A 14,779-nucleotide genomic window follows, 5' to 3' on the forward strand; every position below is an offset into this window, starting at 1 on the left:
TAGCATCATGGAATTGGCGATAGTGAAATGAGGCAGGGAGGATTCGTTATGGGATTGCCTGAAATTTGCCTTACAATTATAAAAGATCTCTTGAAAAATCCGACAAGATATGAACCCAAGCAGATATCGAACTCACATCCGAGTGCAATTCCGGATCATAAGGCAAATGCGCCTACCGCCTCAACTAACGCCGGTGGCTCCATCGGACCTAATTTCAGTAATAATTGTATACTTTAACAGAACTGGAGATATAGGATTTGCCGGCAGAAACTTCTCGTATTTGGTGGATCATTAATTCCAGTGTTGTTTGCAGTATTTTGTAAAAATCTGGAAGAGAACGTCTTGTTAAATGAAGCGAAACAAATGAAGGTCTGAGCTACAACGGCCAATTAGTAAACAGGAAACCCTGCCTTAAAATTTCATGCATGGCTACAGTTTCCGACTCTTTCAGTCTTGATATTCAAATAGGTGATTACGTACAAAATTTGTATCCGACATTTTGTAAAAATTTCCATGTCTGGTAATTATTGCCATAAATACATATAAGCTTACTGCACATAATGTCACTGCTGTGTCTAGAAGCTTGGCCGACGCATATGGCTTCCATTCTGTCACATTAGTAAAAACTGTGGTAAACTCAGATTTAAAAAAAAGGACAAAAACTATCGAATCCTTCACCTAGCTGCTATCAACTCATAAAATACACTGAAGACGTCGTAAGGATGGAAGTGTTATGGGACATCCTTATATCGCTGTGGGTTTTTCTTGACCATAAAAAGTGGTCCGCCCCTGCCAAACTATCGCCCCCTTTCCTTACCATTTAAGGATAACATTAAATAGATATAGAACACACACCTTTCCTTCAACTTCTTTTGTGTCTCCGTGTTATAAAATAGGGTGGAGTATCAGTTGCATTTCCATGTGGGTGTTTTCATTTTTTGTTTATCCTACTCACAGACATAGCAACGGTCTGAGCTGCTTCAGTCAAGACATTTCCATTATCCAAACCTTTTCGAGGCGACGCGACGGTCTTACGACCTCACTTGAAGCACTTCAATGCTCGTAAGTAGGTACTGAAACAGGAGCTGTAACAGGCAGAGTTTAAGTGGCAATTTTATTGAAATGACTTGAATTCTTTCTTTCTCTTGTACATGTCCATCCGCTCCTTTTTAGTCTGATGCCTTTCGAAGTCATGAATCGTTTATAATGCTCCTTTTTTGGCTAATTTAGGACGCTTTATCAACTTACTATTGTGGTTATCTAACGTCTGAATGAGACTACTACTACTACTACTACTACGATGGCATCACAGCCCAAAGTCGAGCCTTAGCCTCCTCAATTTTCTTCCTCCAACTCTCCCTGTCCTGTGCTAATCTTCTCCAGGCAGTTGTTCCGATATAGTCCTGAGAATCGATCGTTACCGCATCTATCCATCTATTTTTGGGTCTTCCAATTGGTCTTTTACCATGTATTTTCCCTTCTGAGATCTTCTTTGGTTTTCTGTTCCCTTCCATCCGATAGACATGTCCGGCCCATTCAAGCCTCCTTAATTTGATGAAAGTAACAATATCGAAACTTCTATATAATTTATATAGCTCGCTATTATAGCGTATTCTCCACTGGATATTTTCTTGCACTGGTCCAAAAATTCTTCTGAGTATTTTGCGTTCATATATACCTAGTTTAGCTTCTGTCTACTTAGATAATGTCCAAGTTTCGCTTGCATAACAGAGAATACTTCTGAATGAGATAGAGGTGATAATTTTAGCGAAATTAATCTGGGGACCAGCGCCGAAAGTTACCCAGTATTTCCTCTTAATGGGTTAATGGATTTGAACCCGGGCCCGCTCGTTTCACCGTCAGGTAGACTAACCGTTTCTCTAGAGCGGTAGACTGTAATGCTCTTCAAGAAATGTTTTTTTTTCACTTCACATTAACGTAAAAATTGTAGAACAGGTGTATCGATAGTCGATCACCTGAAGAGTAAGCTTTATACGCTGGAGAACCGAGTTGAAGTTCCAATTAGACTTGCTCTAATTTGTGAACAAAACATCTGTTCCTTGCGGTGTAAATACTGGACAGTGAAATCCCTCTAATTCGGACTTCACTAATTCGAAATTCGCGATAATTCGGACATCTCTCTATCTCTCTCTCTCTCTCTTAGACAAAATACTTGGAGATAAATATTCCACACATTGAAGATAGTAGCAAGAAAAATGTGGTAATAAATTCAAATTATCCAAGGTACCGTAAGATTCATTTAGACACATTAATTGTATTTGTGGACTGTAATCCGAACTATCACAAACTGCCTTGAAATAAACTCGTCATCTCATGATGTACAATTTCGGAAAAAAGAAATGGGCCGCCTAATTCTATCAAGTTTCAGATACAACGCATTGCGCATGTGTATTATTACTTAAGTAGGTTATTTTACAACGCTGTATCAACATCTCGGGTTATTTAGCGTCTGAATGAGGTGAAGGTGATAATGCCGGTGAAATGAGTCCGGGGTCCAGCACCGAAAGTTACCCAGCATTTGCTCAAATTGAGTTGAGGGAAAACCCTGGAAAAAAAACCTCAACCAGGTAACTTGTCCCGACCGGGATTTGAACTCGGGCCACCTGGTTTCGCGGCCAGACGCGCTAACCGATGTGCAGTAAACAAGAGTGCCTATAACCATGCAACTTCTGGACAGTCGTGCGAAACTTGTTGCCTACATACAAGTGGAGTAACACCAAGACTCTGCCCATTACTTTTTCTGGTTCTATACATAAAGAAAGGCTGATAACATTTACCACTTTAAATCACAATCTGAAAATTCCAATAGTAGTGCTTGTGCAGTAATTCACTTTGAGCAAAGAACTTCAAACACTTTTCAGTTTATGTTTTGTGTTAAATATGTTTGTAATTGTCCGTCGCTGTGGATTAATGATTAGCACGTCTGACCGTGAAACAATGCAGAATTAGTACAAATTTAATTCACCCTTTTCAGAGATTAAATCAAATTTAAATAGCATCTAGCTAGCTTAATAAGCTTTGTAAGCAGTTACAGTTCTCTCTTTTATTTCTTCTTCTAACGAGTTCTCACCATTTAACAATAACTGACCCCAAATATAGCCTATACAGTAATTCAACTTGTTCAAAACGTAAATTGTTGATTTATTTACTTTGCCTAAAAAATCTTAAGTTCTCACAATTATTGCACTAGAAGAAAACACATAATAACCAATGTGTAAAACCACTAGATGAATAAAACATAGTGCAAATTTAGGCCCAAAATATGACAAAATCATGAAAGAATTTCCTCACCTTAGTAATGCTAATATTAATTATTTTAACACAAAAATAAAATTCATCTTTCGGACCAATCCAAACAGAAATATACTGCCAACGGCTTTTAAACTCAAGGCCCGTATTCACAGACATTCTTAGCGCGGCTTCCGGTGGATGATCAGCGAACTAAGTTTTTCGTATTCATAAACCAGTGTTATCGATATGATACGATGCGATGCGATGCGATGCGATGCGATGCGATGCGATACGATACGATACGATACGATACGATATGATATATGATATGAATCCTGTACAAGTAACCAGTCGATAGCTGGGGCTAGTTTAGCACGCTCGTAGCGAAATGTCTATGAATAGCAAATACGACAACAATCTTTTCTTATTCTTCTTTTGACACTCCAAGTCTGCTTTACAGATTTTTCTTTTTACTTTATCTCCGAACACGAGCTTTTCTCATTCGGTAGGTACTATTACTTTTTCATTCCTTTTATTATCAAGTCATAGGCTCTTTGTTATAGGCTATACATTTACTTAAGTTATCTATTTATCTATTTTGCTGCCATTTTTGTAACCACTTTTTGTATTGGAATATTGATTTCTCGCAAACAAATCTTCAATCTTGAATGTGTGTTAAATGAATAATTACGGATAAAAGAATTTGTTAAATTGTGATTTCTATTATTTAGATCTTAACATATTTAGTACTTTGATAATTAAAATTAGTCACAATTTACTGATTGATCTTTCAGTTCCTACAATGTTGCAATGATGTCTTTTTAAGTTCTTGTATGGAATTATTAATCGACATTTGTTTAACTGTATTGATATATCTGTTCTTAGATCAAGGTGTTTAATAATTGTACCTATAATATTGCGTGTTAGTAGGGCCTACCTCCATTTTATCTAGTATTCATCACGGTATACTAATTAACCATGAAACAAATATTTTACTACCTTTGTAACATAACACAAGATTCTCATATTCGCTTTTGAATGTAAAACGCTGATTTCTCCGCTTCATTTCCCATATGTCGGAGCCACGTCGAGGATTGCAATCTTCATTCAGGATGCCGATCACCCAGAAGCAGACGAGGTTAGAAAAAGAAAAGGAACTGTAAGAACAAGCTGAAGTGAGAGGAAAATAAAGACTCCACCTTTCTTCGAAAAATCCCCCCTCCCTCGCTTCAGGATTTATATCCTGGCGTAGGATGACATCGTAAAGAAGGAAAAAATAATCTTTGTTGTCGCCCACATTTTTATCGGCAGGGTTGGTACATAACCCATTGTGTCCCCGCAAAGTGAGGCTGTCTGGAGGTGATGAAGCACCGGGCACCAGATATTGTTATAGTCACGACAGCAACTGAAGCCATTAGCGTCGCCATTACAATTGTATGCGTAACAAAATGGAGCTCGACAAAGGTAACAGCACATCCCAAGAAGTATGTCCCGATTGGCATTTTTTATAAGCCACTAGTAGTACGCAGTAAAGTTTCTTTGTTAATCGGGCGGAAACGTTACAAAAGATTTAATCAAGTGCGGGATAAAAAGAAGCTCTATTTAGGCTACCAAACTCGAATGTCAAGAGTTGACATTAATATGACATTCTACAATGTTTAAACAAGCTTGGAATTGTTAAAAAAAGCTCGGAATTGTTGAACGATGTTGTTATGTTCGTTTGAAATACATATATGTTCTGTAGTAGACCCAAACAATGGATCCGTTCTTCTGACGCAAAATGCAAACAAAATTTCGATAGCGCTTTCCGCATACAATTTTTGTAACTCGGACATCATTATAATTTTAGTGACCTCTAATGCACATACTAAAACTCTGAACACTATTTGAACTTAATGTAGGAAACTCTCAGTCACATTTAATATGAGGTAAAGGTAGAAGAGCAGAAGAGCATTTCAACACACAGTTCTATATCCAATTACTACAAGAAACATACTGATAAAACTATATTCGAAAATAGTAATAAATAGAGTAGATATTTGAAAGTCTTTAAAATATACATCATTTCCCATCTTCTTCAGGGATAGAGCAGACAACGCACTATGGGTGGGAGAGACTCCACAGGAGTTAGGCTACTATACAGGATGTTAAGAAAAAAGTATCCAATATTTTAGGAAGTGCTAGTATGCATCAAAACAAGAAAAAAAGTATAATAAACATGGGTCCTACAACACATACTTTCTGAGATCTGAACACTTGTCCATAGGAGGTGCTCAATGTGACGTCCATTCATGGCAACGCATTCCTTTGTCCTTCGGCGTAAGGAATCACACACTCTTTGAACTGGACCTGGTTGTTCTTGATAACCAAAAGTCTAGGGGATTTAGATTTGAGGAACGTGCAGGCCAAGGTGTGGGGCCTCCCCAATCAATCCAGCAGTCCTGAAATGTCAGCGTCAGGTGTTAACGCTTATTGCGGAAAAAATGTGCTGGTGTGCCATCATGCATGAACCACATCTGTAGTCTTTGTTGACATAGCACATACTCCAGCAAGGTAGGCAATACATTAATTAGAAAATCCTGATAACGAGCGCCAGTTAATTAATCTCTGTGGTAACACGTATGACCCTTAATCTATCGTCAAGAACGCCTGCCAATACGTTGATTGAGAATCGGTGCTGATGCCTTGTTTCTTCCAAGTGCATGGGAATTTTCATCAGCCCACACATGCTGATTACGAAAATTCACAACACCATCTCTGCTCAAGCTCAACCCCGCTCATATCCGCAACACAACTTTTGTTTTCAGTATTCCTTGCGACGTATCAGTATTCCATGTCAGGGGTGTCAACTACGGTATGATTATCTGTTAGTCTCTATTGTAGGGCAGAAAAATGCATTGCCATAAATGGACGTCACATTGAGCACCTCCTTTGAACAAGTGTTCAGATCTCAGAAAGTATGTGCTGTAGGATCATGTTTATTAGACTTTTTCTTCTTGTTTTTATGCATACTATCACCTCCTAAAATATTGGATACTTTTTCTTAACACCCTGTACATGGTGGATGATAACCTCTGCACCAAAATGAAAATGGTAATAGACCTTGAGGAGAGATTTGAAAAATCTAAATAAGTTTTTTCTTTAACATTCACCGTTTTAGAGGAAATCGTTATGTTTCTATGAAGCATTTTGCAACATCAAGACTGCTGCAATAACTCTAAGCAAGCGCGGCCTGCACTTTTTACTTTCCCTCCCCCTCTGTTGTACACAATCGGTAACACGCGACGTGCGCTGCGTTGCAAGATCTATTTCAACGATTTTCGTTATTATTCAGTTCAAATTCATAGCTAAACGGTTTAATTTGCAGAAAAAGTAAACATTTGAAATATATAAAAAAAGGAAAGAGGCTTCATTATGTGTTTAATTCTGTGTGTTTGCTGTGAACTACGTAATATTAAAACAAATTAACGACAAAGCCATTTTACCAAATCTTACCACTGTTTAATGCAGCAATATTTTTAATGTTAGGCATTATTCAGAAATGTATTTTAATGCTTTCCCCTGCATCTAATAAAATTGCCAATATTAGATCAAATTGGATTACATTAGATTAGATTGAAGGAGTCGGGTTAATCGCCCTAACTTAGGCTTATTGTATTATTCTCCTGCCTCCATTTTTCTATGTGCATAGGCCTATTTCTTGTGAAAGGATTATGAGCTATTCACTAGATTTTTTCTCGGTAGTTTCTCCTTTGGATTAACAATTCCTAGGAGTTTATATCGCCTGCTAGCTAGAGATTCACATTCGAAAATCAGTTTATGGAAATTAGAAGGTTGTAAAATGTTGAAAAGCTTAGAACAGTCGCTCTCTATAGCAAACCCAATGTTGCCTAACCCAACACATACAACGGTCAGCATTGCGTAGCAAACGTATAAAAAGACACCAAACATTTTATCTGAGAAGGATTCTGTGTTCCCCGGCACGTGAACGGAGTACTCGTATCCACTGATTGCACAGGGCTGTACAGAAAGTAATATCATGGTTCGTGTTGCTTCAAAACAATCTTCGAATTTATTCTATTTTCTAAAGATCAGAGGGGGCCACAACCCAGTGCTGATAACATGATAACTCTATCTTCGAAACTCTCTTAATAAGAACTAGTTATTCGTAAGCAGTGTGTCGAGTATCAGACTCCTGCTAAAAGAATGATTGCCGGCAGTAAATTTATGTTAGTTGTTCGAAAAAAAGACTTTATATTTCCTGCTCGATATCTTGCTTCTTTATTAGCGCCTTTATAAAGAAATAGGCCGTTTTATTCTGTGTGAATTCAAATCACATTACAAGCCAATCTTTTCTTCACGCACAAACCGGCGCGGCGGTTTCTTGCACTCCAGTACCGGTTGTTCCGTGAAATGACATACATGCATGCATGCATGCATACATACATACATACATACATACATACATACATACATACATACATAGTGTTCTGCCCATGGGCAGGTCTTTCACTGCAAACCCAGCATTTTCCAATCTTTCCTATTTTCTGTCTTCCTCTTAATCTCCGCATATGATCCACATTGTGAAATGACGTGGCCATGTAGTTCTAACCATGCTTCATCCGAAAATATGATTAATTCAGAATCCCTATTTCTATCACTAGTATCCACACCTGTGGAGTAACGGCTAGCGCGTCTGGCCGTGAAACCAGGTGGCCCGGGTTCGATTCCCGGTTGGGGTAAGTTACCTGGTTGAGGTTTTTTCCGGGGTTTTCCCTCAACCCAATAGGAGCAAATGCTGGGTAACTTTAGGTGCTGGAGCCCGGACTCATTTCACCGGCATTATCACCTTCATCTCATTCAGACGCTAAATAACCTGAGATGTTGATAAAGCGTCGTAAAATAACCTACTAAAAAAATTCCTATCACTAGTCACTGGCAATTATTGCTGAGGATTTTGAAACGTCAATTTCCTGAGCAAGCCGACGAAGTGACATTTTGCTGTATGTTCCAGTCTTTCACCTGTTTCATCTAATTTTTCTTCCGTAAGAACTCTGCGTCTGGTAACATGTTTTTTGTTGTCAAAAGATCCTGTTTTGTTGTAACTTTTTAACAAGTTGACGAACTCTCACTTTAAGGGGCCGCGTTCTGACGGTCCCGGAAGTTACTAAGCATTCTCTATGATTATAACAGGCAAAATCCAGATCAATTGTTGTTGTTGTTGTTGTTCTTCTTCTTCTTCTTCTTCTTACATCCCTTATGCTGTCAAGCGTCGGGGAAACCTCGGTCTATCCATCTCTGCCACTCCTGTCTATTAATACTCAATCTCTTCATTTCTCCCACTGTCTTCCCACGTTTCTGTCCAATTCTCTCAATTCTATCCTCCTCCCATGTTATACGTGGTCTTCCTCTTCCATATCTTCCTTCCACTCGCATTTCAAAAACCTGTTTTGCTTTCCTTTCCTCTCTCATTCTTTTAACTTGACCATACCACTTCAATTGGCGTTCTTCCACTACCATGCTCACAGCTTTCCTTGTCCAGCCTCTTCTCGGATTCTTTCATTTCTGATTCTATCTCCTCTGGTTTTCCCTACCACTTTCCTTACAAATTTCATTTCCGTAGCAGTAATCTTACTCATGTGTTTGTCTTGTAATGCAAGGCCCTCCATACCATACAACGTAATCGGGTCATTATCGAGTTGTAAATCTGCATTTTTGTTTTCTTGCTGATCTCTGACTTTCCTATGATACGAGGCGCATCCAGAAAGTAATTTTCCCTATTATTTTAAAAAAAAGAACACACTTTCAGGAAAACATTTATTGGCAACAGGTACAGCAATGTTTCAGCTATTTTTCAACATAGCCACCATCAGAATTGAGACACTTGTTGTATCGTGGGATCAACTGTCGTAGAACTCTGCCGCCTGTGAATGGAACCAGCGCACAGTGGGGCCAAACCCACTTATTCTTGGCAAAAAAGATTTTATTGTCTCAATGTCATTTACATAATAAGAAAAGTAGTTTTTGGTTTTTGTAAAGCTATTCTATCAACGAAAAGTGCGATTTCAAATCACAAAGCAGAAAAAGCAGAAAATTAGGACGTAATTACAAAAAGCTAACATCGGGACTCTTAAGCCTCGTTCGCACTGTCAGTGTCGTCGCTGCTGTCGGTAACTGCAGAACGAACATCCGGTGCCCGAAGCATGTCCAGGACCTCCTTGTCAAATTGTGTGGCGTTTTTCTTCGTCATCTTCCTGAGAGAAAAAATAATCGGATCCGAGGATATCAACAGCACGTTGAGGTCATCTTCATTTGTTTTTGTTCGGGACACCTTCCGGGAGAAACCTTCTTGTACTTTTTAAATTCCTTGTTTCTAGCCTCTTGGCCTTCCTCACTTAGTTGACCAATGGGAACTATAGCGTGACGGATAATTTCTGGACCATGGATTAGGATTTTATGAATTGTTGGAGGCATGACGTACCATGAGCATTTCCGTACAAAGAGCTGGGCTGTCTCGAACGCATACGCGCGAAACTTTTCCACATCTATTTCATGGCCACAAGAGATCACTTGCAAAATTATATTTAATCTTCTGATGATTTCAATGTCAACACCAGTGATGCTTGCAGATAATGCCGGATTCTCAAAAAATCACCTTCATGTATTCCCATCATTTGTATTGCCGAAGCCTGGTTTTGGCTTGTTTATCTGCAATGCCATATCTTTTTTAAATCTGTCTTGAATGGTTTTCTTTGTGTTTGAGACAACATTCTTCTGCTCGATGCCCCGAGCTTGCCATTTCTCAAGGGAAAGTTTATATGCAAGATGGAGCAAACACTCAAAGAACTTAATGCGTGCGTGAAGGACGGAAAAGCCGAAGCTGAGTCTAGATGTATCGACTATCTGCGTAGTCAGCACTTTCTCCAGATTGTTGAAGTCTTTAGAGGTGCTTCGTTGGTGGACTACAACATCTTTTGTAAGCTTCTTGATATTTCGAAGGTCGCATTGGTGATGTTGCTGTCACATCTTTTACAATGTTTGAGGCTTTCACTTTGCCAGAAGAGCGCAAGCTCATTTCAGCGGCAAAGGAGAGCTCATCACTTGAATATGTGGCTCGCAAGTTTTCTGTTTTCTGTCGTTTTGTCCTATCAGATGATTCATGGAAACTCTTCGTAGGTCTACCCATACATTTTCTAGTAGCGTCCCTATCGTAGTTTCGAAACCTCACTGATGAGTCTAACCAGTCCTTGTTCTTCTCTAAAAATATTTCTTCTATCCTACGAGCTTGCTGCCATCTCTTCTTAAAATCGGACACGAGAAATGAAATTTGCTTGTAGAGAGCCATAAGATATTCGTCTGTGCATTTTGTCTTCATCCGGACGAAGTCTTTCATAACCGTAATTTGCTCCTGTAATTTTAAACGTCCTGTATCATAAAGCTCTCTTCTAGTTATAAAAACACCATCGTTGCAACCCGATCCTGCAAAGAAGAAAATGTATACGCATGCTTTGGGTGTTTAGGTCAAGCGTACTTGGCTATCTAATTTTTAGAAGCTGTCAATGTTTTAACCGCTGCTGTTCCAAAATGAGCAAATATGAGCAGGGTTTGTTTCCATTTACGGCAAGTATAATGTGTGAAATAAACATAAATGTCAAGATGCAGAACATGATATGCCCTGATATACACTAAAACCTTAAAAAAACTTACCCCTTTTTCACATTTTCGGTTCATTTCCTTATCGTCCCATAAACCACTACTAAATCCACAAAACCTATATGTAATTTCATTAAAATGTTCTTACCTGATGGTAAAGACATCATGTTAAGCCTCACTTCGTAGTTCCACCAGCACACGACAATATGACGCATTTAACTACTTCCCGTGCACAAGCTTCCCTCTCACTGACTCAGCTAGGCTCAGGTTCTGACATTCGCCGTGACGTCAGCTGCACCCCAGTGACCTTGTCACTATCAAAAACGTATAGTTCAGGGATTTATCTATCGTTAGAATATAAAATATTGCTACTTTTGTAAGATTCGTTTTTTGTTTTTTTGCCAAGAATAACGCCGTTTGGCCCCACTGTGCAGCGTATGACAGTCGTCTTCAGCTCTTCATCGTTGCCAAAACGCTCACCGGAGGACAGGAATTTCTTGAGGTGCAAGAAAACGTGAAAATCGCTGGGAGCAAGATCAGGACTGTAGGGTGGATGATGAAACAACTCTCAGCCAAATTCCGTCAAAACAGCTGCTCTGCGCCGAGCCGTATGTGGACGAGCATTGTCATGCAGTAATCATTCCACGCCTCTTGTTTTGAATGGCACGTCGCAATTTTCGCAGTGTTTCACAGTAACGGTCAGCGTTCACTGTTTCACCTCTTGGAAGGAAGTCAATGAGCAGAATGCCCTTCCTGTCCCAGAACACCGTGCACATCACTTTCCGTACCGACAGAGTCTGTTTGAATTTCGTCCTGACCGGAGATCCACTATGCCGCCAATGCATTGACTGCTGCTTGGTTTCCGGGGTGAAGTGCGAAATCCAAGTCTCATCGCCCGTGACGATCCTGTCGAGGAACTCGTCGCCGTCATCGTGATACCGTTGCAGAAATGTCAGTGCTGCTCCTAAACGTTGCATTTTGTGTTCGGGTGTCAGGTTTTTCGGCACCCACAACCGTCGGGTAGAGTTCCCGGGTAGCTCAGTTGGTAGAGCGTTGGTACGTTAAACCAAAGGTCCCGGGTTCGATACCCGGCCCCGGAACAATTTTTCCCTCGAAATTATTCAAATCAACTTTACAGGGAGTTATACCTGAAATCTTGATTTGCATAATACACGTCACTGTTCGTTAACAGAAAACCACAATGTAAGTCACACGGAGTTAGTGTGCACTCGAAGTTGGTTGCTTGACGGTTGTCAGCCCACTTTGAGGTATGTGGATATAGAGGGAGGAATTGGATCGGTGTCGGGTAGAGTTCCCGGGTAGCTCAGTTGGTAGAGCGTTGGTACGTTAAACCAAAGGTCCCGGGTTCGATACCCGGCCCCGGAACAATTTTTCCCTCGAAATTATTCAAATCAACTTTACAGGGAGTTATACCTGAAATCTTGATTTGCTTAACGCTTCTTGTTCAATTTTCCCATCACTACTTATAACAGTACCGAGACATTCAAAAGTTTCTACTTTCTCTAGAGGCATTCCATCACAGACCATATTCAATTCTTCTTCCTTTCTATCCTGCTTTGATACCCACATTACTTTACTCTTATCTATGTTCGCTACCATTTCTTTTCTCTTCACTTCTTCACTCCATTCCAATATTGCATACTGAAGTCTCTCCGGTGTATCCGCTATTAACATGATGTCATCTGCATATAACAGTGTTTGAAGATAAAATGGTCTCATCCAGATCAATTCACTCTGAATATTTTTAAAGTTGGCACCCATGAAAACACATTAGAATGCTGTAATCCGAATGTAATTAGTAGGGAGCGGATTTTTATGTGCTAAAAAATTTAAATATATTTATTTTTATGTGCTAAAAAGTACGAAAATATTTGCTAAAAATAAAAAAAATAAATATTTGCTAAAAATAAAAAATATATATATTTTTTAAATATGACAAAAAATACCTTACTTAGCTTGGAAAAAAAAATCTTACTAGGTACTCACCAACCACACTTGAGTGCTAGTAGTTGGCCGAGAATTGCAGTGAACAACAAAGGCCATCTCCAAATTCTCCATCATAAATGCATGCCGATTATCTCTAAGCAACGACTTATACTGTGAAAACGATCTTTCCACATCACAGGACGTCAGACGTGCATATTTAAAGAGAGGAATGTCACAAACACAAACACCGTCAATTTCACTTACAGGCACACCCTCCAATATTTGAGCAACTTTACACTTTTTTTTTTTTTTATATACACTGTTTTTCCCAAACACATTCTGGAATTTGTCCCTTCGTACTTATACTTCTGAACCTGATAGCGAGTCTAGTTTAATTTTCACGGCACTCACCGCCCTGTTTCAGACAACAGGTTTTTGGATGTTTCGAGTTTTTTTATGGTGTCACACAAAAAGCTTAGATTTGCTAATAGGAAAGCCAAATCGTTTTTCAAATAACCATCTTTCAATATATCTTGAAGGATATCGATTGACGAAGCCCGATAACAGGGAATCACAACAAGACGTATTGCCTTACTTGATGGACATGAGCGAGAGGCGAGAGATTTGTTTATATTAAATAATGTTCATACCAGAGCTCTTATCTGTTCTGTTACACAAACAAAGCGTGGAATGAAATCATCTTCAGCAACAATAAACATTCCTAATTATGTGTTGCAAGATCTCTCCTCCTTGTCCATGTTAATTTATTCTCTAATAATAACATTGATATGCTGTCTAGCAGTTCTCAGAACTTGAGGTGATACTATTACAAAAATGGATCACGGATACACCACACAGCGCTTAGAAACACGAAGCAACCAAGAATTCTTAAAAAGATAACGTACTTCTGAGTGACATAATTGATTTAGTTTTAAAATGTTTAAAAGTTCTTGTAAAAAAATTATTTAAGTAAAAAACCCCAAGATTTATGTGTTTATAATAGATTTCCTGAAAATATGTATTTACATAAGTTTTTTGTGAAAATATGTGTTTTATGTTAAATGAAATTCGGGTTTTAAACTTGAAACTTCATGTTCGGAATTTTTAACTTTGTTAATTGTGTTTTATCACACGCAAAAATAATATTTAATTACATAGGAATCCGCTTCTTAGTAATTAATCAAGCATACACTACTACACCTTTGGTTGAAATTCCCCTTCCTCAACACTACTTCTACAACAGGAGGCTAACATATCTGTGGATGATACTCCGAAAGCTGGATTCTGGGCACCCCTGGTTACCAGAAGCAGAGAGAGGTCATCATGGCTTCTGAATCACGGCTCATCCATTTACAAATACTCTAATTTATGTCTTTTGATCCCCGTTTCAGGTTTTATTACCGCGTTACTGCCTGAGAACCGAAAGGTGTGAAATATATATGATAACAACGTTTTAGAAAACCTTTCCATTGGAAGTAAATGTTGCTTAAATCTAAAGTTTTATAACCCCCGTAACAGAAAGGTGTTCCTGGCTTGTTATCTGAAACTGGACTAATTTGACTACTACAGCCATCTGCGCTCTTCTTTCCGTGAGGAATCTACACCTAATGCTTTGCTTTTCTCTCCTTCTTTGAAGGATTTAAATTACATTGTTTATCGGTTGACAGAGCTTGTAACCTTAGATTCTTTTCTCTTTTTATGGCCATAAAAACTGACACGCTTAACGTTGATTTTCAGATAAGAGCAATGGTGCATACATGCTAAAAGTTCTTAAAGGCTTATCGAAAATATTAAATATGGAACTCAGCGAAGGAACAAAATACTACATGCATTCGAGGCCATTCAAAGTTCTAGTTTAAAATTTCTCAAGATTAACGAAAAGTTGCATAGCGCAATATGGTCTTAATGTCAGTTTTCATATTTTCGT

At 38.8% G+C, this 14,779-nt stretch overlaps 2 non-coding genes across 2 annotated transcripts; both read left to right on the plus strand.

Annotated features, from left to right (window-relative positions):
- Window positions 1-11,932: 11,932 nt before the first annotated feature.
- Window positions 11,933-12,005, plus strand: TRNAN-GUU (transfer RNA asparagine (anticodon GUU)). The gene has a single exon. It is a non-coding gene; the product is annotated as a tRNA-Asn (tRNA).
- A 213-nt stretch (window positions 12,006-12,218) lies between these two features.
- On the plus strand, window positions 12,219-12,291 carry TRNAN-GUU (transfer RNA asparagine (anticodon GUU)). The gene has a single exon. It is a non-coding gene; the product is annotated as a tRNA-Asn (tRNA).
- The last annotated feature ends 2,488 nt before the right edge of the window (window positions 12,292-14,779 follow it).

The sequence above is a fragment of the Periplaneta americana genome, chromosome 6, assembly GCF_040183065.1.
Source record: "Periplaneta americana isolate PAMFEO1 chromosome 6, P.americana_PAMFEO1_priV1, whole genome shotgun sequence".
Taxonomy (NCBI): Eukaryota; Metazoa; Arthropoda; class Insecta; order Blattodea; family Blattidae; genus Periplaneta; species Periplaneta americana.